Source organism: Ambystoma mexicanum, chromosome 8 (genome assembly GCF_040938575.1).
Source record: "Ambystoma mexicanum isolate Mex_15411 chromosome 8, UKY_AmexF1_1, whole genome shotgun sequence".
In the NCBI taxonomy this organism is placed as follows: Eukaryota; Metazoa; Chordata; class Amphibia; order Caudata; family Ambystomatidae; genus Ambystoma; species Ambystoma mexicanum.
The window spans coordinates 148863096-148884545 of record NC_090929.1 but is presented as its reverse complement, the minus strand read 5'-3'; the positions used below and the strand labels follow the sequence as shown (position 1 = coordinate 148884545).

The 21450-nt window shown below is 47.6% G+C and overlaps 1 long non-coding RNA gene across 1 annotated transcript in view; it reads left to right on the top strand.

Moving 5' to 3' along the window:
- The first annotated feature begins 776 nt into the window (after positions 1-776).
- The window catches only part of LOC138471724 (uncharacterized), a 243050-nt gene continuing 222376 nt past the window's right edge, over positions 777-21450 (top strand). Inside the window, exon 1 of the long non-coding RNA XR_011268497.1 lies at positions 777-1014. This is a non-coding gene — a long non-coding RNA (uncharacterized lncRNA). The remainder of the gene's footprint in view (positions 1015-21450) is intronic.

Here is a 21450-nt window from a genome sequence, read left to right as displayed (position 1 = left end):
ACCTGCACTACGCAGCCACGTGGCTGCGAAGGAGAGAGCGTTCCTCCACTCACATCACATGGGTGCTGGGGAGCAAAATAAATACCCGGGTGGAATGCTCACGCATAAGGCGTTGCCTCTGACATTGGGCTACTTTGCACGCCTCCAGATCGAATTGCGGCGAGGCTTGCACAGCCATGCTTGCTTCTGAGGTTCATCAGCTATCATTAATTTGGGTAATCATGAGGGCTCTTAGAAGGCGAGGACTCTGGCGCGAAGCGCTACAAGTAAAAAAAAATAATATCACAATATTATTATTCTTATGTAATGCCATACAAGGGGTGGGCTGTGAGTACCCTGCACTCACAGCTGCCCTCTCCCACCCTGTGCACACGTCACCTTTATAGATTAGGACACATGTGTGCTGGGGGAAGAAAGAAGGGGGCACTTTGCTTCTCGCCTTTTGCTCGTGGCCTATTTTGTGAATGCTGGCTAATAGATTCTGAGCTCCAGTGTTCTGTAATACTACTTTATTTTGTATAATAAGAGCACTGAAATTTGCCGTTTATACATACATAGTAAACTGCATTGACTTGACTTAAAATCTACCAAATAATTGCCCTTCCTCTCTTCTGCATGTCCCACTTGTCAGTGTGTACGGCCATTGGATCCGGAACCGCCAATAATTGTGCCAAGCTGGGCTCCCGTGGGAAGAGAGCGCTATTCCCAGCCGAGCAACTTGCCGGGAACTGGGAAATAATGGTTACTGCAACTTTAAGCCGAACGCATCAGCGGAATGCTGGAAAAAGGGCCTGCCTGCTGCACAGCCCTGTCATCGGGACGGAGAAGCAGCAGCGCCGTGCTGCGTAGTGGATGCCCGCTGCTCTAGCGCACAAATCGGGGCTCGGCTCAGCCTAGGCGCTGCCTGCTGCACCCGCCGCCCCCTCCCAGACCCTGCGCGGGGTGCCACGCGCCGGATGCGTTCCTATGAAGCCATGGAGCCTTGCAGTCTCCTGGGGCGAGCCAGCTACGATGGTAAGAAGCCAGGGGGCGAGAAGAGCAGGGGGGCACGAGGGTCATAAAATGGGTTTACAATGTGCCCGGCTCTGGGGATGCGGGTCAGTGCTGCCCCGGGAGTCATCATGGGTGAAGTGGGTGAGGAGTCCAGGGCTTATCAACAGGCTGAACACCTCAGAAAGCCTTATAAACACACAGGGGCTAAGTGTAAAAGTTGCAAGGCTTCATCTGACCGGCAACGCCGCAGCGCCTGAGCTGGCATCGCTGTGTAGAGCTGTGGGGGCTCGCACCCGCACTCCGTGCTGTAAGCAGGGGACCCCTGCTGTTAATCCAACTTGCCTGAGGCTTCAAACGGAAGTGTTTGCCGATTACTTGCGGAATGCAACAGATTGTGTACCCGGTGACGTTTTTCTGACAATGTACATTTCTGTACACGTGTAGGCTGCCATAAGGATGGGTTCCACGACTGCGTCTCTGCCTGGCTTCTGGGAATATGGGAGTCAGTAAGAACACGCATTGGGAATCAAAACTTTGATTTTAAAAGAAAGGACCACTTTGGGTTTAAAATCAGTCCCTTTTGAATGCAAATCACATGATTGTTCCGACATGTTGCAGCCGTTCCTAGGGGTTTGGCCAAGTGTCAGGCCATGCCAAGGTGCCAGCTTCTCCCTCGCACGGTTACCTGAAGCAGCAGCAGGTGTGCAAAGTGCTTCCTTCCAACCATCAGAGTTCTTGAGGCTACACCCCCGCACCCCCCCTCCTCCAGCAGTCACAGCACACTAGCTCCCGTCCTCTGCGCAGGAAATGTGGCTTAGAACATGAGCTCATGTTAATACCATGTTCTAGTTCAGGAATCCGCAACCGGCCGGCCGGCCAGACCCAGAGGGAGGGCAGCTTTGCGTTATTTTTGGGCTGCTTGCTATTGTCGAGTATAATGGAATATTTTGAAAATAACCGCGACACATAAGGTTTTTTTTTTCCAGTGTCGGTAATTGCAAGGTATGTGGAGTGGAATGACATAGTTGGACTGAAATGCTATGTTGTTATTTCAGATTTAAGGAGGACCCGGGAGATGTGCTGTAAATAGGAGCAGGGCAGAGAACCACAGTATGTTTTGTGTCCCATGGTCATTAAAGTGATACTAACCAGTCAGATAAATGCAGTATTTCTTTTATGTTAAAGGTCATGTGACTCTCTAGGGCCAATCGTGTGTTTTTGTCTTGGATAGCCGATGGCCTTCAAATGATAGACAGAGGTGCCTTGCAACATGTTGCACCGCAGCGTGTGTATTGTTGAACGTGGAATTTAAAATACAAACTCATGTAACTGATATCTTGACCCTGTTGTGATTGAACAGTGTGTCAATCAACACTCGCTGAACCACAGGTAAAGGGGGGCTCGCTTAACAGTTCTTAACTTGAGTCTGGTTTTGGAAATAAAAAGGTGCATAACTTTAAAATGTATGAAATTATCTGCAAAGGTATTTGGGGGACACACACACGCACGCACGCACGCGCGCGCCCGCTTGGTTGCCCTTCTTACAAAATATGTTGGAAGTGTGGCTTGGCCTACCTATCTCCTATCTCGGATCAGGAGCAAGGAAGGCCGGACTGCGGTATAAAGTTGGCTTGTGACCAATAACAAAATGGCCCTCAGTCGCAAGTGGCAATTCGCTCCTTTTGTGACAGACTGAGTAGTAACCAAAGGTTAGTGGGGGATGTTTGGTCAAATGTGTTGCAAATAGTCCTCTTTCAAGTTTATTTGTCCACTACTAACTGCATAGTGAAGTAACTCATTCAACTGGCCCACTTTTTCCAAATAACTGGCCAACTTTGACCAAAAAGACTGGCCCACACTAGCATGTTGGGTCTGCACTCAGGGTATTGCCTTATTTCTCTGTATGCCAGGTACACCCTGGTAGCTTGCAAGCCTGGTAGCAAGACCATTGCTTGCAAAAGATCAAGAGGTCTTCCTTGTGCTTGCGAGTTGCAGAAAGCATGTGTATCGCACATGTATTGTAGTTAACTTCTCAATCCTGCAAAGAAAAACACTTTTTGAGGTGGTCCTAAAATGTGTCAAAATGCTGTCACTACCACCTCAAACTTCTCAGATGCATCCTCCCCAAGCAGACTTGCCACAGTTATGTCTATTTTGATGTCGAGACTGGACTATGCCAACTCCCTATACCTAGGAGCCCTGGCATACCATCTTAACAAACTCCAAAGAGCCCAAAAATCTGCCGCAAAACTGCTCCTTGCCCTGGGTCCGAGAGACCATGTCTCTCCAGCTTTTCAAACCCTCCACTGGCTCCCAGTCGGACGGAGGACCACTTTCAAGACCCTTTGCATCACTCACCATGCAGTGCACAAGACCGGCCCATTATACCTGCATGAAAAGATAAAACCATACCTCCCATCCCGCACCCTAAAATCAAGCACTGCCCTCTTTTTAGTGATTTCAACCTCTAACTCTGTCAGGATCGGAGGATCCACCTTCTCAACCTTGTCCCCGACTCTGTGGAACTCGCTTTCCCCACATATTCGACACACCCAACACTATATGACATTCCGCAAAGGTCTAAAAACGTGGCTCTTTCCGTAGTACCAACCACGACCTACTGAAGCGACTGAAACTGTAGCAACCCAATGACTAAAGCTCAATGAAACTCCCAACAATGTCATCGATGAATACGCTCATTAACTTGACTATTAAGCAACCACATACCTGAAATGCAGAATAATGATCTCCTTAGATCATAACCCCACGCAATGCCCTCCTTTCTAACATTCACACATACTTGCCAGTACCTTGCTGCCTCTTGACTATACTAGACCCACAAAAAAGCCTCCTTCAACTCCCTGTCCGCCTCAGGCATGCTCCCTACCCCTGCAATGTCGCTATGTACCCCCAGCAACTCTGTTTCCCATATTGTCACTGGGGGCCCACTTCCCCCTCAAGTACCTGGTGATGTCGCTATATGCCTCAGCCCGCCCAGTCCCCTATGTTCTCACTGTGTACACCCAAGCCCCTTCTTGTCCCCCATAATGTCACTGTGTGCTCCCTAGCCCTTTTGGTCCCCCGTGTTGTCTTTGTGTACCCCCTGCCCTCTGGTCCCCCATACTATCGCTGTATGCCCTGCCCCCTCTAGTCCCAGTCATGTAGCTATGTCCCCTTTTGATCCCGTGCTGTCGCTGTGTACCCCCTGCCTTCTGGTTCACCATGATGTTGCTGTGTACCCCGCTGGTCTGCCGTGTTGTCACTGTGTACCCTCTGGTTCCCTGTGATGTCGCTGTGTACCCTTCTGCCCCTTCCCTGTATTCCCTGCCCTTTTAGTCCCCGTGATGTCACTGTGTGCCCCTTGGTCCCCTGTGTTGTCGATGTGTACCCCCTGTCCTCTGGTTTCCCGTGATGTTGCTGTGTACCCCCTGCCCTCTGGTCCCCCATCCTGTCGCTGCATGCCCAGCCCCTCTAGTCCCTGCAATGTCCCTGTGTGCCCCTACCCCCCTCCAGTCCCCTATGTTGTCACTGCGTACTCCGGCCCCCTCTGGTCCCCATGATGTCACTGTTTTCCCTGAGCCACTTGTTTCCCCTTGATGTCGCTATGTACCCACAACCGCTCAGGACCCCATGTTTCACTGTGTGCCCAGACCCTCTGGTTCCCGTCTCTTCACAGCGCCCCACCCCCCTGGTCCACCTGATGTCACTGTGTGCCCAGCCCCGTGCCCCTCTCGTGTCCTGTGTTGTCGCTGTGTGCCCCCAGCCCCCTCTGGTTCCCCTTGATTTTGCTGGCCACCCCCAACCCCTCTTGTCCACGTGATGTCTCTCTGTGCCCCCAGCACCCTCTGGCTCCTCCATGCTGTTGCTATATGGCCTACCCCTGGTCCCCCGTGATGTAGCTTGTACCCCACCGCCTCTGGTCCTCGTGCACCGTTCCCTCCTGTCTGTGTCTTGGCACTTGCACTCTCTAGGTGTCGCTAGACCATGTGCAGTAGCTGTTCTTCACATTCTTGCTGTTCATGGCCTGTGGGAGTGTCCTTGTTTTCTCTTGTTCTCTCCCATTGTGTTTGGTCGCTGTCTGGATGAACCATCATATCATATCACTATGCTTACTCTCTATTCTACACCATCACACAATTAGAGTGCAGCTACACCCCTCGATCAATTCGGCCTAGCTGCTCACATACGAGCACTATCCCAAGAACACCTCATCATTCTAATAAAACGCCGCTATACCCCATGAAAAACCAGTCTAGCTGCACACATAAGCGCCCCACAGGCCTAACGCAGCCAGAACCCAGTCTTGGTGCCCACCTCGCCAGACTGCACACATTGAACTGATACCAATACCACCACACCTAATGCTAGAATGCTGCCACCATCAAGCAATTACATCAGCTGCACACTTAACTGGTGTACCCAAGCACCCTTAGACCCCGTACTCTTTCAACTGACCTGGACCACGGTCCCTGAGAGCGTTCTACCTACCAGCGCTTTGAGGTCATACCAATGATACATAGAGCGCTATATAAATGCCAAATAACACAACATAAAGCCTGGTCATTCAGACTGATTTACTCCTTTAACGGGGGAGGGGCGGTGTTGGGTGATGTGCTCAAATTTGCTACCACCACCTGGCAGTGTCATGCCTCCACCCCCTTTTCATTCCCACGTTATGATATAAATGCCACGTCATATCAGATCATGGGCGTTCCAGGGGCCTGCCTCCAGAAATGCCCATTGCAGCGGAAGCAACTGGAACCCCAGCCCCTTCCGATTCACCAGGTCCAACCACAGAGGGACAAGACACTGAAGAAGAGAGCATTTTAATGGAAGCTGCCTCCACGAGGCAACGGGGGAGGTATCCTCGTGGCAGATTCGTGATTGGTCGGAGGAGTGAGGGCATTGACACATGCTCAGTAAGTGGTGCTTAATTACTTCATCGCCAGACCTCTAGGCAGCAGACACTCCATGCGCGCCGCTGTTTCATTTCCGGAAAAGGAAAAATAAAAATAAGTCTTTTCAAATGGCAGAGTTTGTATATACACACACACGCACAAGCGCGCGCGAGAGACAAACAACCTACAGGGCAAGGAGCAAAATAAAAGGTGCATTTAATTTGTTCGAGCCATTTTACACAGCACATATGTGTGGATGAGCAGACATCCAGCTACCGAGGGGCACGATTCAGCCCTTTCGAGGTTCAGTGCAGTCTTGTATTGTAAAAGATATGATATGATAGGTTATTTTTAACGTGCTTAATAACCAGAGGTTTCTGAGCGCAGACGGGGATCGAACCCGTGGTGCTCCTTGTCACCTTGCTTCCAAGGCGAGCTATCCTCCCGAGATGGCCTCGACAACGTCTTGAGCAGGTGAAGGTCCTTGGATGGTATCTCAGATGTGCGTGCCAGATTATACATGATCTGTGCACGTTATAGGAATTCATTTTGGTTCAGCTGTGCATTGTGGAGTTGGATTTCAAGGCGAGGAATGAGATGTCCTCTTCCAGTCCACTGAAATTCCAGGAGCGCTCTGAACATGGCACCCAATGTTTTGACATCTTTAGCGTTTCCCTACAGGAGGACTTTTTGCCAAATTCACTGCAAATGACTTTCTAGAAGTTTGCCATATATAGGTTCCTGCATCCCATTGCTTATGGCAGAGTGCCCTTCACTTGACGTGGGATTTGAGTGCAGTGGCAGCACCTGCCACAGGGCAGGATGGATGTCTCTAGCCTCTGCTGGCTGGCCATCATGTCCGCTTGAGAACAGCCCATCCTCATCTCTCAGAGACCGGCATCTGGTTTTAAAAAATGGGATGCGTGTCTATCTACCATTTTCCACCAAGCCCTAGAATTTCCTAAATTTAAATCTCACACTGATAAATAACATTGTCACTGATAACCGAATACCGCCCCCGGAATTACCGTTACCACCACTCGGTACGGCGGGATTACCATCGCATTCCAAGTGGCGGTGGGGGTTTAATCCCCATTTTTTGAGAGTCCATTCATTGGACTGTATGGGGCACTTTTGACAGAATTACCGCCGCCGATTTTGCTGATTTTCAAAGGAAAGCGGGAGGATTTTCCTCCGCCCTGATGGTGGGGGTAAATCCCCCACTCCAGGGCAATACTCGTAGCATGGCAGTGCGTGAAAAGGGGCGTTAATTCAGTTACTGCCAATTCTTCTCACACTGCCATACCTTTAATGAGTTCCAATGTATTTGAGTGTTTTTGTGTGGCTATGTTATGTTAATGTAAATATGCTTTGATACTGCTGTCCACACCTTGCTCTGCAGGAAAATAAAATAGCAATGTGCAGATAAGGGGATGGGAAAGTGGGGCAACGAATGCATGGAAGAAGGGATGCAGTGGGAGAAGAATGCTTTGGGAGAGCGTGGGTGCATGTCAGGCCTGCGAGGTGGACCATGGTTCTGCAAAAGGGAGGAGGTGCATAGCCTAAAATAAACATTAGCAACGCCTCTAGTTTTGGCTTTTGTATAAGCATTGGATGGATGGTACTACCTGGCCATAAGATGGCAATAGCTGACAAAGTATGTCAGTACTAGGGCAAATGATGGCACTGCCTGAAAAATGCCTAAACATGGTCTATAACAGGGCCTAAATTGTTGGCTTTGCCAATGCTTGTTCATAACAGCAATTCAGTGGAAGGGACAGATGTGAAAAGATGCATATTTATAATAAGTCAAGTAGGCACACTTGGGTAAGGCACTTTTATTACACCAGAAGCTAATTAACATATGGAATGAATCCATTAACCCTCAGGAGACTGTTTTGAAATAACAATGACAGGCTCATAAAAATCACACGTTTTGATGTTACTGTTTGAGAGAGTTAGCTAAAAGTGATTTCAGGAGTGTGTGTTTCAGGTGACAAGTGGCAGGATGTGGTTGGTATTGGCAACAGAGACTAGCACGGCCATGAATGGCCAATGGGTGGGTAAAGAGTCAAGGTAAACACTCGCGGGATGTGGGTCTCTATTGCATGCCATCTCCCTCCTGCCTGTAGTCCCACGCCAATCGTTTTGACTTATAGGTGGCGCTAAAGCACAACCTCATAGCCAAAACTACACTTGGCATGGAATTTGCTCTGGGGCATTCCACTTGTGAGCCCTGTTCTAGAACTTCCGCAAGGTATTGGCGGCATAGTAATGAGTTCAACATGAACTGCTTTCCTGTTGGGATTTCACCTTCCCTTGTTTTTGGCTTTTCCCAGTATCTCCAGGGTGCAGAGTGGCTTCGTAAAGCTTTGTTTTGAAGTCATCTCACTGTATTTGCCATGTGTGGAGCGTTCCTATTGATGTTTCTGCAGTTCTTATTCCAGCCCTTCTGGCTCACTGCTGCGGGCACCGTGCTTTTCTCACCTGCTTCTAGGCCCAGACCATGCCGCGCATCCAGTGGACTAACTTTGCTGAAAATGTTGGGGGAGATATGACATCTGAAGAAAAGGTGTCCCAGCCAAATGAATGGGGACAACATGGTGTGTCATGAAAGTTGGGGGGGGTCAAACACCCCTGTCCCCCTTAAAATTACGCCCATGCGCGCATCCTTGCAGTGGCGGGGACTGGTTTTGTTGTCAGAGGATGATGAAGGACCCCTCCTCGTTCACCAGTCAAAATTATTTTCCCCCTTTGTGAATGGCATGGCAGTGCTTTTGGATCTGGAATCAGCCACAGAGCGGTTGACTCCCCCCTCGCCCCACTCTCGAGCTCTGCCGCTGAATCATGTTATGTTGTGTCATTAGGAGTTGTACCCAGCACCACTGCCATTTACATGCTCTCCAGATGGTCTGCTGGGTCTGGAAGAGCGTGGGTGGGTTTGGTCACTTGGGAGGAGAGAGAAAGGCAAGATTGTAGTGCTTCTGTGTTGAGATTTCAGATCAGAAGTACCCTGAGCTCTGTGTGCTTGTAAGCTTTCTAGGTGTGAAGTGTAGGAGGCATCGAGTGAACCGACTGTGCCAGTCCTAATATGAAACGAGAGTTTACATGGGAGAGTGTCGGTCCTGCACTCACTCACCCGCATTAAGATAGGATGTCTGACAGAGCAACTGTTTAGTAATTAAAGGCTCTGTGCTCGCCTGGGACGTGGGTACCATACCAAGCACACCGCACACATCCAGGCGGTCAGAGTAAAGACGCGCGGAGCACGGGGTCACTGTATCCATACATGTTTATTAAATATGAAAATGATGTGTTATTTATATAGCGCCTTTTACAAAAATACAAATCGGTACTGAGTGATGAGCCATGCTATGGTACCTGGATGCTTGTACGGCACTGTGCTGCTGTGGGTAAAGTAGCAACACACTGAGAACTGTCTGGGGCATAACTGTGCCAACATCACGGTTTATCTAAATGGTAACGCATGCAAGCCAAACAGTTTGGGTCCTGGGCGAGAGCACTATATGCACAAAGTGTCCCATTCCCAGAGGCGCCACCAAGGGGTGCCCCGGGGGCCACAGCCACCCTTATAAAAACGCTGGCCCGCACGCCTGCCGGTTATGTGTTTGTTTTGGTGTTCCACCCCAAGATTTCCAGTGACCTCATCAGGCCACCCCGGATGGAAAATGTCTGGGGGCGCCACTGCCCATCCCTACTTGCATTCCTGTCCCCAAGATCCCATCCACCCACTTGACTACCGGAAGCAATAATTTACTTGGAACCATGGTATGGACGCACGGCCTTTCTTGTGAAGACAAGATGAAAGGCGGAAGGACACAGCACTTTGTAGTTGGAGCTTAATGGCAGGCGGAGGTTGGGGTGGCTGCATTCATCTTCTGCCAATGTCTGGGTGAGTTGAGATGCAGTCACTCTGTGCCCTCTGGGTGAGTGTAGCGGACTGTGCAGGACCCGCTATCCGGAACTGGGAAGCATAATTTCCCCAAGGGGGCGCTGGTTGACAAGCGAAAGTTATCCTCCCCTGAAAAAGGTAGGATTAAGTGGCCTTGTAGTTTGGCTTGTAGTCGTATTTCTTTATGAGCTTTATAGAGTGCTGCGCCTTGAGGCTGCTGGAGAACATGTGCTGGCTGAGCCAATAAGTGGCCTTTGGTGGTCATCAGTAGAGGCTATCATTGGTACCAACACAAGGAGCGGCGCTTTCTCTTTCATGACATGCTGGGCTGGTGAAGTGTCTATGCTGCCAGCCACATAGCCAGCTCTCTAGGAAGCAGTGATCTCACACTGGGTTGTTGGGGGCCAGTCCTTTCTGATAATGCATTGGGAGATGAGCGAGTCCCGCTGCACTGTGTTCCAAAGTATTGTCTGAACAGAATTAGTTCCAGGTCTGATTAGGTTACATACTCAGCGACTGATCCACACTGTTCCAACCCACTTAACTGTCAACGGGTTTGGGATTGGCTGGTTGCATTTTATAGACTGAGTTGAGGGTTCCTGTACTTGTGCAAAAAAGAAAAAAAGAACGTACATTTGGCTTTCTTGAAAGTATTTTTTGACACTCTTCTCTTTCACTACTCTACCACCTGATGTGTCTGCATATCTGATTGCCTCGCAACAATCCGCCACTGGATGGCACTTGACTGTTTTATGCTTAGCAATCCACCAATGGATGGCACTTTGCTTTCTTATGCATAGCAATCTGCCAGTAGGTGGCACTACACTGTCTTATGCTGAGAAATCGTCCACTGGATGGAACTTCAATTACTTATGCTTAGCAATCCTGCCTTATTCTTAGAAATCTTCCACTAGATGACACTTCAATGACTTATGCTTAGCAATCCATCAGTGGATGGCACTTCACTGTTTTATGTTTAGAAACCTGCCAGTAGATGGCACTTTGCTGTCTTATGCTTAGCAATCCACCTGGGGAGGGCACTTTGCTGTCTTATGTTTAGCAATCTGCCACTAGATGGCACTACACTGTTTTATGCTTAGAAGTCCTCCACTGGACCGCACTTCGCTGCCTTATGTTTAGCAATCCTCCAGTGGATGGCTCTTTGCTGTCTTATGCTTAGCAATCTGCCATTGGATGGCACTTTCATGTTTTCGGCTTAGCAATCCACCACTAGACGGCACAATGCTAGGTTATGCAATCCTCCAGTGGTTGGTTATTTGCTGTCTCATGCTTAGCAATCTGCCACTGGATGGCACTTGCTGTTTTCGGTTTAGCAATCCGCCACTAGACGGCACAACGCTAGGTTATGCAATCCTCCAGTGGATGGCTCTTTGCTGTTTTATGCTTAGTAATCCACCACTGGATGACACTTCGCTGTCTTATGTGTAGCAATCTACCATTAGATGACACGACACTGTCTTATGCTTAGACATCCTCCAATTGACGCCTCACTGCTGTTTTATGCTTAGCAATCTGCCACTGGATGGCACTTTGCTGTTTTATGCTTAGCAATCTGCCATTAGATGGCTTTTTGCTGTTTTATGCTCAGCAACCTGCCACTGGATGGCACTTTGCTGTTTTAGGTAGATGGCACAACGCTAGTTTATGCTTTGCAACCGGCCACTAGAAGGCACTCTTATTTTAAGTATTCCACAATTGGATGGCATGTTAACTCCTTGAAGCTGGCTGAATTTTTCTACTACCGGCCTCCACAACCCCCCTTTCCTGCTGCCACCTATCTCATGTGCCCCTCACGTGCTCTCCCCACGCCCAAGCCCCAAGGCACCCTTTTGTGACATGTGCAAATTGCATTTGTGTGCCATTATTTTTTTTGGATGATGTAGCCCCTGATGCAAGCATGAATGTCAGACTTTTGTTTGTTCTCAATCCAGATGCATTTTCCATGGCTCACAAGCAGGAAACACAGCAATGTGAAAAAGAAAATAATTAAAAATAAAGAAACATTTCCCCTACGCTTTACTGTCAACGCAAGATACGCATGTTTGCCCTAAACAAAACAAAGCCAGACCTGAGCAAAGGTACTGATCGTGCAGGGCCCCCTTTCTGCATGGCTCGCTTCTGCAGGCTGGAAGGGGTTACCAGATTTCGGCAGCCACCTTTTCCCCTCGGTTATGTGTGCAGGTCTGGCCTCCTCCTTGGCGTCTGGCCCAGGCAGGTTGTCTGAGGTCAGAGCACAGAACTGGGTCACAGCCTGATGCACGTGCCATTCGTTTTATCTGGTGAGTGGCTTTTTTGGCCATACACTCTGGAGCGTGCCGCGACCAATGAAACCACACAAGATGCCCGAAAGCACCAGAGCCTGGCGACCGTGTTACATCTTGGAGACATAGCGACAGAGAAAGAGAGAACGAGAGGAGGGAGGAGGTGGAGAAAGAGAGACAGACAGAGAAACAAAGTGAGGGGGAAACATACAGAGAAAGAGAGAGCGAGAAAGATAGACTAGAGACAGGAAAAGAGAGAGAGAGGGGAGGCGAGAGAGAAAACGATGAAGGGACAGAGAGAACAAGAAGCAGGGGAGACGACATATAGTTAAGAAAGGAAAAGTAGGCGAGACATGGAGTAACACAGTGTGAGAAAAGGGGAAGGGGAAGAAACAGTGGCTGAGAGGGAAAGAGGCAGATACAGAGGGATGAGCAAGGGAGGGGAGCAGATTGCGAGAAGAAGAGTGACGTGAGATACGGAAAAAAGAGATGCATATGTAAAAAGAAAGAGAGGTGAGGGAAATAGGGGATCAGAGAGGGAGCGATGATGGGGAAAGACATATAGAGGAAGAAAGAGAAGGATAAGAACATACAGGAAAGGGGCAAAGAGTGAATTACACAAAGGGGAGAGGAAAGAAGAAGAGAGGGTGTGTGAAAGGGAGCATTATAGAGGGAGGAGATGACCGAGGGAAAGAGGAAATAGAAATGGAAAGAGGACATAGAAATGTAAACAGAGTTAGACAATGTAAACAAGAGAGTGGCGAGAGAGAGAAAGGGGGAGAGTGACGCTATCGTCAAGGCAAATCGAAAGTCCATATAACACAGTCTATTTTCTGCATGATAATATATTTCAGATTGAAAAATGCATATTTAGCGGGGCTTGAAAGCGCGCCTTGTTTATCATGCCCTGTTCGGAGGAGGCCTCGCGGCACGGCTCGCCGACACAGGGAGCTTTCACAGATCCCGCCGCCTGCGCGCGCCATTCATCTCGAATGCCAATCACACGGATTAAAGGACACGGAACCGTAGGCTGGCACAGCGTGTTCTCCCCTTATGTCACGCTTTAAAAAAAATATTTCCGTTTCTCTGTGCTTTGGCGGCTTCGCCTTGCGTAGGCTGCTTGTCTTCTTTTAATCAGTGACACATGCTGGAGATGGGCTCAGACATCAGAACGAGGCCATCCTGGGTGTTTATCTGGCCTATGAATGTTGTGACATGTTGATTGCATTATTATTGCAGAATAAGCCCGGACTCTAGCGCCGGGCTTTGTATCTCAAGGCGAAATCTACCAGCCAATGACAAACAAATCTAGTCTATTTAATCCACGGGGCACGAGGAAGCAGCAGCACAGCAGTCGGCTTGGTGGTGGAAACATTGTGCAAGGTGTGTGGAGGTAACGCTTCCGGCCGCACACACCCACACACACGTGGGCACTGAAGTAACCACTCACAGGTTAGGGTGGCTGGATGCTGGTGAATTACCTCAATGAACATTTACGGCCGAGTTTGAGGTATGCAAAAATAGGAAAGTGTTCTTCTATGAAGGAAGAACACCTTCCTTTAAAACAACATATTCTGTCAAAGTGAAAATGGGGCGGCCTGCCATGAAAGCCTAAGTTTTTGCATATGCCTGATTACAGCTTGACGACTGTCCAAGCTACCATCAGGAATGCATAGCCAGCACTGCCAGGGGATTCCACTGCCAAAAGCACTGATTTTGCATATCAAAAAAGGAGTTACAACGTGGCACCTTATTCTACTGCACACGCTTTCCCTTTATAGTCTAGCATTTCTTAGACCACAGCACCACTTTTCTTACCCACTGAAAGCTTAAGAACAGGCACAGGGTAAACGACAGCAAGCAGCCCCTCATTTAGTACAATTTGAGGGTTACATTTTTTGCTAAGCAAAGTTCCTTAATCAGGCCCTGCTGAAGATGTGGGCCCATTTCAACATGATGGTTGGGCATCCCCCCTTGTTTGGAGCCGAAACAGTCTTAGACACCAGTGGGCGTACATTATAATCAGTGGTGGAAATGGAAAAAATGTGGAGGGGGATCCCACAACACAAGTGCCGGGGTGGGGGAGGAGTTTGGGGGGGCGATGCCCGAGGGGTCGTATTCTAGAGGGGGCAGGGCTCGTAGTGTACATCCAGCAATGCCGGCAACATTGCCTCTTACCGCTGGATTTGACACTGGTGTGTAATGCACAATGCTCGCTACATGTACAACTGAAATAAATCAGTTGTATATTTAGCGAGCATTGTGCATTACATACCAGTGCCAAAGCTGCAGTAAAAGGCAATGCTGGCGCTTTTTTTCCTTTTTTTGTTTTTTAAGTTTTACAGCGTGGTTCATGGGCTTGGGCAGCTGATTCTGGCCGGATCCCGAGATCCGGCTCCATATCTGGTGCCGGATCCCGTATCCGTCGAGAGCCAGCTCAATGACCAGCACTGATTATAATGGAGACTAAAAAATACAGCCAGGGGTTAATAGCTGCCATTATCACGAGACGGTCAGCCAGAAGGGGGCTGAAACAGTAAATGCCCCATAAAAGCTACACATCCTTCTTTGTCAGCAAGTGGGTAATGTAGAGGAACGAGTGTTTTTAAGGCAACGGGGTGATAACACTTTTAAATACCACGAGGGAAGTGACAGCCAGAAGGGCTCCAGCAAACACAGCCTGTAACGTGACCAAAGCAAAGTGCTAATTTAAAGCCCCAGAACAAACATAATCTAGAAAGGAATATATTGCTGTTTTTTTTTAAAAAACATTTTTTATTGCTACAGTTAAATAAATTCAACTTTTCAATATTTGAAAGATACAAATTAAAAGAAGCAAACATCACATAACAAAAATAATACATAACATTAATAGAACATAGAAAAAAGGAAGTAGATTAATAAAATACACGGAGCATAATGTCAGAACAATTCACATAATAATAGAATCTTATATTTCATAATCCATTTGGTGACAATCTAACACAGTTTAAAAGATAACTCTACATGGTCGAACTAGTTGGTTATTTCTCCCAATATGTCTATGACAAACAGTGCAATCAAAGCTCATTGCATTGGCAACTTCTATAATTGTCACATGTTTCCCCCCTTCTCACCTGTCTATGTTGTTTACTGGAGTTCTTTGAAGGAGTCTTCTTGCGCACGGTTTGGGTCTTGTATAACCCTGTGCGAACGTCCTCGGGTTCCAGCGTGCGTTCAGCGTTCCGACTCCTGGAACGTTCAGAATGTCCGGCAAGTCCTGGAAGTGATGCAGAGTGTACTCAGAAATGGGTACACGGAGGTCCGGGATACAAGAGGTAATAAAGAGGAAGGGAATGAATGACGAAGGAAAAATAGGAGCCAGGAATCAATGAATTCAGCAAGAGCGAACTACGGCAGCACACGTCTAGCCACTGCAAGCGGTAGCGTTGAGATGCGTGGGGCCACGTGGGCGTGGCTTCTTTATAGAACGTGCTACGTCCGATGTGGAAGCTGGCAAGCAACGTTCCGTGTTTGACAGCCATGTTGGGAGTACTGCTGAGTGCAAGCCCCGATGTGTCAGGGACCAGGAAGTCCAAAAGGGACGCGTCCGACGGTTCATGACAGCATGCCTCCTCCGAAGGCCTGTCCCTCTGGGTTTGCCCGTGTGTATGAGATGATACCTTCTGAGTAATCTGGGGGCATTTAGGTTTGAGATTGGTTCCCAGGTGTGTTCACCAGGAGGGTACCCTTTCCACTCAACCAGGTACTGTAGCTGACCACGTTTGTACCTGGAGTCACATTTTCTGGACACTTCGTATTCCAGCGGTCATTGATAATTACAGGGTAAGGCCTAAGGGCAGTCCGGGAGGACTGGATGTATGGTTTCATTAGAGACGTGTGAAACACTGGATGGCTCCTCTTCCAAGAGTCTGGTAGTTTGAGTCGGAAGGCCACTGGGTTTATGATTTCCTTTATGGAAAAGGGGTCATAGTACCGGGGAGCCAACTTATTCTGCCGTAAATGTCGAAGCAGTAGTTTCGAGGATAGCCAGACCTTATCACCCACTGCATAGGAAGGTCCTGGTCTTCTTTTGGAGTCCGCATAATGCTTGGTGTGAGTTTGGGCCCTTTCTAAGTGTTCTTTGGCTTCCTTGTGTACATTGATGAGAGTTTCGATCCAGGAGTCGACTGTAGGTACTGGTGTAGGATGTGGGAGAATGGAAGGCAGATCTGAAGGGTGAAATCCTTGGCTGCAAAAAAAAGGGCTGGTCTTGACAGCCGAATGATCCGAATTGTTGTAGGCAAATTCAGCCACAGGTATTAAGAGTGACCAATCGTCCTGTACCTTGGTAGTGAAGCAACAAAGATATTGCTCTAGGGTTTGGTTCACACGTTCAGTAGCTCCGTTAGTCTGTGGATGATAACCTGAGGAGAGGGCGCGTTGGATCCCTAGTATACGGCATAAGTGTTTCCAAAACTGAGAAATGTATTGAGGTCCTCTGTCTGATATGATCTTGGAAGGGAGTCCATGAAGTCGGAATATGTGTTCCAGGAAGATTCCAGCAAGTTCGGATGAAGATGGTAGTTTATACAATGGTGTAAAATGAGCCATATGAGTGAATAAATCAATGGTGACCATGATAGTCGTGTATCCCCTGGAAGGTGGCAATTCCACAATGAAGTCCATAGCGATGAATCCCCCTAGTCTTGTTGGTAGCGTAGGCTGAAGTAGGAGACCCGCCGGTCTCTTGTTATCATGTTTGTTTTGATTGCAGACTGCACAGGCTTGGATGTACAGTTGAACATCAGTTTTCATTCTTGGCCACCAAAATTGTCTTTATATTAGACAGAGGGTGTTGGTGATGCCACAATGTCCTGAGTGAAGGGTATTGTGAGGGAGGTTTATAATCCTTTGTTGTAGTCTCTGTGTGGGAATGACCAGGCCATTATCCTTGAACTTATACCCATCCTTTGTTCTTAGATTCCATCGATTCTTCCCTGTAAATTCCTTCCAGAGCTCAGAAGACTGGGTTTGCATCCGAATGTCTTCCAGGAGGCTGATTGCTTGGGCTACAAAAATTGTGTGGGGAAACATCTTTGGGAAGGACCGATCTTCAAGAGTTTTGTAGTCGGGACGTCGGGATAAGGCATCAACAATTATGTTCTGTGTTCCAGGGACATGATGGATCTGGAACTGGTACTGGGCAAAGAAGAAGGCCCAACGGGCTTGACGGCTAGTTCTACATTCCAGAGACTGTAAAACTTGAAGATTCCGATGGTCCGTGCGGACCTGAACAGGATGTTTTGCTCCCAGAAGTAGACGACGCCACTCTGTGAAGGCTTAACGGATGGCTAACAGTTCCTTTTCCAAAACGGAATAATGGGTTTCGCTGGGAGTTAGAGTTCGTAAAAGATAAGCAATGGGATGTTCTAGATTATCCTCGAATTCCTGCTTTAGAACTGCTCCAATGGCATAGTTAGAGGCATCCATTTCCACTAGGAAAGGTTGATTGATGTCAGGTTGAGCCAGGATGGGGGCTTGTGTAAACTCTGTCTTTAACCGTGGGAATGCTTCATCTTGGGGTGCTGTCCAGAGAAATGGAGTATCTTTTTTCAACAAGTAATGATCGGTTGAACTATCTCAGAAAAGGAAGGTATGAATTTCCGGTAAAAGTTGGCAAGTCCCAGGAAGGATTGAATCTGTTTCACGGTAGTTGGAACAGGCCAGGATAGTATGGCTTTTACTTTTGAGTGGTCCATTTTGATTCCTTCTGGGCTAAGGACAATTCCTAGATAGTGAACAGTAGAGACATGGAAAAGGCATTTCTCAGGTTTAGCCAGGAGCTTGTGTTCACCTAGCCGCTGTAAAACTGCCTTAACATGCTCTTCATGCTTAAGATGGTCCTTAGAGAATATTAGGATATCGTCCAGGTAAACTATGCCGAAGAGGAACAGCATATCAGAAAACACCAGATCCATGAAATGTTGGAAGACCGCTGGGGCACTGGCGAGTCCGAAGGGCATGACTAGGTATTCAAAGTGGCCAAAGGGTGTTCTAAAGGCTGTTTTCCATTCATCACCCTCCCTAATATGGATCAGATGGTAGGCACCTCTGAGATCCAATTTCATGAAGACTACAGCTCCTCTCACCACTTCCAGGATATCTGGGCCTAAGCTCTTTAGTATCTTTCTTAGGAACAAAAAACAACAAAGCTCCTGCTGGTGATTTGGATGGTCCTATGGTGCCATTTTCAAGGTTGGTATCCAAGTATTCACGGAGGGCCCTTTTCTCTGGTTCGGATAAAATGAACATTCTTCCAAAAGGAATCACGGCTGAGGGTTCAGTATCAATAGCACAGTCCTCAGGTCTGTGAGGGGGTAGGTCCTGAACTATGGCAGTTGAGAACACATCAGTGTAATCCTGATAGGCCTTAGGAACCTGGATGATATTTGAGACCATGAATGGGATTTGCTGGTCTGTCAGCGTACCTCCAGAAGATGTTGGCGAGGAATCCAGGGATAGACAATGAGATATACAATGCTCGGAACCAAGGAACAAGGATCCTGCTAGCAGACTTTATGATGTCAAATTTGATCACCACTCGATGATGGTTTATCGAGAGCTGGATCTCTTTGGTTTGTAGGGTTATGGGTCCTGAAGAGAGATGTCTTCCATCAATAGCCTCTACAGGTTGCATGATGCCTCGAGTTTCATATGGAATGTGGTAGGTAGTGACCCAATCTTGATCTATAAATATCCCCATGGCTCCACAATCCACCAATGCCAAAATGGGGTAGGTTTCGTTCTTGGATGGCTATAGAAAGGCCTGTAGAATCACAAGATTGTTTTGTCCAGGAGAGTTCAAGGATGGAATAGATGTGGAACAAACATCTCTCTCCCGAAGCTGTGCTCCATCTAGGATCGGGAGCTGGCGTTTCCCGAACGCCGTGGAGGAGCTAAGGGACATTCTCTCACTAGATGTTTGTCGGAGGCACAATACATACATAGCCCAGTGTGAATCAGTCGCATTCTTTCTTGCGGGGATATGGGTCCGCGGAAGGCCCCCAGTTGCATGGGTTCTAGGTTGTTAGTGGAGGCAGGAGTGGGCTCAGCCTCCGAGGAAGGTTCTATGGAAGTCTTTTGGAAAGGCATTCTAGTCTTCTTCTTTTCTGCCTTCCTTTCCTGGATATGGAAGTCTATTTGTAGGGAGAGGTCCATAAGAGCCTGGAATTAACCTGGGCGAGCCACTCTGGCTAGCTCAACTTTTATTTCTTCATTTAGTCCCCTTCGAAAAAGGGTAAAACAGGCTTCTGAGGACCAATCTGCTTCTTTAGCCAGTTGCTTAAAGCATGTCACATATGTAAGCATATCCTGGGAATCTTGTTGGAAATCCAGTAGGCGTTCCTGGGCACTATAGACCTGTTTTGGGCGGTCAAACATAGTCTTTAGAGCCTGTACGAATCCATCGTAGTCATCCAGGATGGCATCTCCAGAATTAACTAAAGGCGTAGCCCAAGTTAATGCATTCCCAGAAAGATGTGAAATCATAAAGCCCACCTTTGCCCTGAGGGTAGAGAAGTAGTAGGGCTTAAAGGTAAAGTGGACTAAACACAAGTCAAGGAATCCGCGGAGGGTTTTTGAAGAACCATCGTATTTATCAACTACTCCGCCCAATAATATGCTTTCCTTAGTCGCGGAATCACGGGACAAGACTAATTGTTTTAATGCGGCATTCTTGGCTTTAAGATTCTGCACTTCAGTTGTTAACTCCTGCATGCCGCGCATGAGATCTTGAACTGCCGCCTCCATGTCCGTATCAATTTCAGTTTGTTGGCGTCTCAATCTGTCACAGGTTTCCCCCTTCTCACCTGTCTATGTTGTTTACTGGAGTTCTTTGAAGGAGTCTTCTTGCGCACGGTTTGGGTCTTGTATAACCCTGTGCGAACGTCCTCGGGTTCCAGCGTGCGTTCAGCGTTCCGACTACTGGAACGTTCAGAATGTCCGGGAAGTCCTGGAAGTGAAGCAGAGTGTACTCGGAGATGGGTGCACGGAGGTCTGGGATACAAGAGGTAATAAAGAGGAAGGGAATGAATGAGGAATGAGGAATAGGGGCCAGGAACCAGGAATCAAGGTATTCATCGAGAGCGAACTACGGCAGCACATGTCTAGCCACTGCAAGCAGTAGCATTGAGACGCGCGGGGCTGAGGGGTGTGGCTTCTTTATAGAACGTGCTACGTCTGACGAGGAAGCTGTTAAGCAATGTTCCGTGTTTGATGGCCATGTTGGGAGTACTGCTGAGTGCAAGCCCCGATGTCTCAGGGAACAGGAAGTCCAAAAGGGACACGTCCGACAGTTCATGACAATAATTCAAATAAACAATTTCCAAGACAAAGCATGCACAATTTATACTACTCAAGAATCAAGTATGTGATACATTTCGTGATTGCAATCTGAACTGCCGTCAGTTTTGTATGGTACAATTTTAACCATAAATCATTAGATGTCAAATTTCTGTAGCCTTCAAAATGTGGTTTCAAATGGCTTAGCTGGTAATCCTTCAAATTTGGACATTATGTAAGTGTGCACTGCATTGATTCAATTTGACCTTGCCAACAGCAACATCTACATATGTTTTAGTTTTTGGGTATTTGCCTCCGCCTTGCCTGAAGATGTCTTGACTTACAAAGGTTAAGACGGTATCGCAATAAGGTATGGTTCGGCTACACATCGTTTCTATATAATTTGAATTTCTTTGAACAATTTGGTGTTTTTGCATTTCCCAATCCTGGTTAGCCAAACTGCCATAGTTTGGTTTTGCACGATTAGGATTGGTCAAGAGCATCTCTTCAGAGATGTTTGATTCCATTAGTACTGAAGCAGTGTGATTTCTCCATTGTTTCAGAAAGTTGTGCTCAGACTCTTTCATGTACTTAGATAATTTGTCTAAAAGTGTGTTGTGCTTTTTCGTGAGAAGGCATTTTCTATATAATGAACACATTTTCCAATTGTACATTGCATAGAAGGAAGGCCCAGCTCATATCTCAGAATGCGTATTGACAAACTTTTAGGTAATGCCAAAAGATATTTCCAATAGCAACCCTCCAGTTTGTTCCAAAAGGATTCAGTTTTACATGGTTTGGTTTCAGATCCATATAACACGATAGCGAAGGCCTTTTGCATATAAAAGGTGATAATCAGTGAGTAGGAAAATTTAGCATACGTTGCCTTGATTATTCGAGCCTGGGAAGTTGCTGTCTTCATTTTGGATTGGAGCTCGAAGAGGTAAGGTAAATCTGATGGTGAGTTATTCATATTAACACATAGATATTTATAATCATTCACCATCTCAAGTCTAGCTCCATTCAATATCCACTTTAGGGA